The 3,880-nt window shown below is 39.8% G+C and overlaps 1 long non-coding RNA gene across 1 annotated transcript; it reads left to right on the top strand.

The window, feature by feature from the left end:
- Window positions 1-477: 477 nt before the first annotated feature.
- LOC139052455 (uncharacterized) lies at window positions 478-3,533 on the top strand. Its single transcript, XR_011509916.1, has 3 exons — window positions 478-626; window positions 1,687-1,877; window positions 3,175-3,533. It is a non-coding gene; the product is annotated as an uncharacterized lncRNA (long non-coding RNA).
- Window positions 3,534-3,880: the final 347 nt, after the last annotated feature.

Below are 3,880 nucleotides of genomic sequence, written 5' to 3'. Positions count from 1 at the left end.
GGCGAAGACAGGTTGTCGAAAAAACAGTTGTCTATTCTGAAGATTTACTAGCGCTTTAGGTATATTACCGCGAATAATAAAAACGCTACCACGCTGTATGGCAGTGTCAGGCGATGTGGCAGCACAGAAATTTTCGTAGCAGTAAGGCGGCTGCATACACGAGCGAACAGACACAACCCTTTAAAAGCGCTGAAACAGAACAAATTAAATGTGCATTTGGCGTCAAGTCGGAAACACATTGGCTTACAGTATAAGCTGATGTATAATGCTATTATTTTTTATGTAATCTTTATTTTCACGGTTGTAAATATTTAAAAGCATGAATTTGCTGCAACCTTTATATAGTAAATCCTACTAGGCGCACAAAACCTGGCTGTGTTGTGTAGAGAATTTGTGCTATTCCTACTGGATTTTCTATTTTGAGTCCGGTGTTTTATGAAAAAGAGGGTCTTTTTATTTGTAGTCTTATGTTAGTGCAGATATTTGGCAAGCAGAAATGAGTTGATTGCAAAGTTTGCAAAGCTGTTGTTCTGTGTATCTTTGTAATTTTGAAATGTACTTTATTTTAGGTATTCAAGAAATGGCAACATCCAGAAGAAGACGCCATCTTATCCAGCACGTTATGGGTGAGACAGATTGTAGCAGGCACTTTTGCATACCTCATTAGCATATGATGCTATTTGTTTTAATTTTTGTGTCCACTTTCCTGGCCTTTTTCATTTCAGCATTATTGTGCAAAGGGTAATACTTTTACATCTAGATAGAGTAATCGTCCAAAAGAGAGAAACATGGCTGTAGGAGACGACACACATAAGCCTCCTTTGTCCGTATCTCTATGTTGCGCAGTTACTCGGTCATTATCTACCAACAAGCACAAATTCTTCATCAGCTACATTTACTAATTCTCTGTTATTACAATTTAATTGCTACAACATTGAAAGTACAGAGGTTCACAGGAAGACAGAGACTTGAAATGATGAAGAGCCGTAGAACAAGGAGCATCGCTGGAGCCAATGTTTCGACAAAGAGAAGGAGATGTTTTCTTGCCAAACATTGGCTCCAGTAAAATTTCTTGTTCTATCACTATTTACGATTAAAAGACAGCATTAGTGCTCTTGCTGAAGTATTATGCATTATGGAATAAAAATTTCAAAAAATAAAAAGTCAGGAATGTGAAATTTCTTGTGTATTTTAATGCTACAGCAAAAGCCAGAAAAACAAGATGTACAGAACCACATTGTTATTTGTCACTACCCAGTTTGGCCAGCTTCATTCAGAGCTTGCACTTTGTTGCATTAACGACCACTGGAATTAATTAATTGAATTGCTTCGTGATTTACTTATATTCAGAGATATTGAACTTGTTTTAATGCAGCTTAAGATAGTGCATGTAAAAAATATACAATGACATTTTAAGAGGCTTGCAGTTAACTAGCAAATCACTTGATGGTATGAGCTCAGGTTACCATTGAGCTTCCACGCACAAATCAGATGCACATTTTTTTTTCATTGCTTGGATTTTCATAAACATAAGTACCATTTCTTCTTTGTCGATGTTCTAGTTGTGTTGTAGGACCTAACTGTTTGCATTTATTTGTATTGGTATCCATGTTACACAGACAGCTGAATTTTTCTTGTAAATTGTGACATGGTAGGACTAAGAGCGTTTGTGCAAATTTGCTGCAGGTACACTCTGGTGGCTCCCGCCCCTGCATCCTACCACCACCGTGTCCTCACTATGTTCACTAGGGAGTTCGAAGCCTTTGGCGGCTCCTGCCACTGCGTCCTGCGACCACCGTGTCCTGACTACGTCCACTAGGGAGTTGGCAGCCTTCGTGATGATGCCAAGCAGGCTGGAAGCCGACAGAAAGATTGAGGTAAATACATGTAATTAAGTGGCAAATTTTTCAGTGAAGTGGCTTGTAGCCACTCAGCAATGAAAGAATTAACTTCGAAGCAGTTAAGACTCCCTGCTATCGGTGCAGGAATGCTCAAGTCCATCCATTTTTCCTTAGCCGCCAAGAGGCTATGTGGATTAGACGAAATGCGATGCAAATTTTGAAACTAGTAGGAGACCACTTGTACAATTTTTTTTCTTGCTTGACACAAAACTGCTTTGATAAAGCTTTAGCAATTTAAAAACGAAACAGTGTACTTTCATACATGGTATTCGGCATAAATTTACTAGGACTGTCTCACTAGTAAGTATGCCGATAAACTTACACCAAAACTGACTTTTTTTGCTAGTTCATCCTCATCTCTCGGCACTGCTGCATATTTTATCTTCCTGAAACCAGTTTTTGCATGCAGCACAAGCCTTAAATATGTGGATTACATAAATTTGCAGCTTTTGCTGTAAGCGAGTTCTATGAAAATAAAGTTAATAGGCCATTTTGTCCATTTTTATGACCCATAATAAACTGAGCAGTGGCTAATAAGCAGTTCAATTTTTGGTGTAAGGCCTCTCTTTATTGTCCTGAAAAATTTGGCCCCCTAATGAAGGAACCAATTTTCTGGCTATGCCCTTTATGATGCATAGTTTGGTGCGTTACACAAGTATTTCTTGAAATTAACATTTGTCCTATATTGAAGGGCCTCCAGTTTTTCGAAAAGAAATTTCAAGTGGTCGTGTGCCAGGTCGGGACAGCTCACATGAAATAGCCTACTTACAGAAATAGGGAGGGCCATACCCGCCGTGGTTGCTCAGTGGCTATGGTGTTGGGCTGCTGAGCACGAGGTCGCAGGATTGAACCCCGGCCACGGCGGCCGCATTTCGAGGGGGGCGAAATGCAGAAAACACCCGTGTACTTAGATTAAGGTGCACATTAAAGAACCTCAGATGGTCGAACTTTCCGGTGTCCTCCACTAGGGCGTGCCTCATAATCAGAAAGTGGTTTTGGCACGTAGAACCCCATTATTTAAATTTTTTTAGGGAGGGCCCAGTACACTTGACTTTATGTTAAGATACTACTATTGATCTACAAAAGACGGAATGAAACATTCCGTCTTATAAGCAGCTCTTCACATTCATTTACACTTTTGCACATCTGTATACCTCAAGTCTGGTGACTTGCGTCTGTTTTCATTATCTGCTATGTGCCGATAGTAAACTTCAGGTTTGCCCTATGGTGGAGAATATTTTGTTGCTTATAGATATGGATCTATGTTTTTCAGGTTGCCTCGAAATTTTACCCAAGCCGTGCCACACACTTGGGCCAGGCCTCTTGCAAACGACGTATAACCAGGCTGAACGCATGATGTCGAGTGAGTCCGGAGATCGAGGCACCCTGCTGTGCAACCAGCATGCAACCTTTGGTGACCCTCTACATGTTCCACCTATTTCACAGCTGCACTCAGCTTCCACCTATCCAAACCGCATCACCAGCTGTGGTCACTCATCGAACCATGGATGAATGTTGGGGTGGAGTGATCTGAAGCGACATTCTTTTCGTCTCTTCAAATCCTTAGCAAATACTTGTGTTAATATAATTAATATGTGTCTTTAGTGCCTAGTTTTTAATGGTTCCTTTCAATTAGAACTCTCGCCATCGATTCCTGCTATTATAATACATGTCCGTCTTTATGCTCAGTTTTTCATAGTTCTTTTGTACTTGTCTATGTAATTGATAGGTTCATACTTCTTGTTATACAGAAGGCTAAAATGCAAACTTACGGCATTTTTTTCTTCCTATTGATAATCTACAGCACTGCAAAGTGTTAGAGAAATGTAACCCAATGTGGGCTCTGGTGCAAGAAAAATTTAAGAGCAATATAGAGTACTTATTTCAAACAGCCATTATTTTTGGAAAAGTAAAGAATGTAGGAGCACAAAAAAGAAAATATTAATCTAGAGAAACATGAGTTCCCCTCATAAGTCTGG

Source organism: Dermacentor albipictus, unplaced genomic scaffold (genome assembly GCF_038994185.2).
Source record: "Dermacentor albipictus isolate Rhodes 1998 colony unplaced genomic scaffold, USDA_Dalb.pri_finalv2 scaffold_23, whole genome shotgun sequence".
In the NCBI taxonomy this organism is placed as follows: Eukaryota; Metazoa; Arthropoda; class Arachnida; order Ixodida; family Ixodidae; genus Dermacentor; species Dermacentor albipictus.
This window is presented reverse-complemented; position numbering and strand designations above follow the sequence as displayed.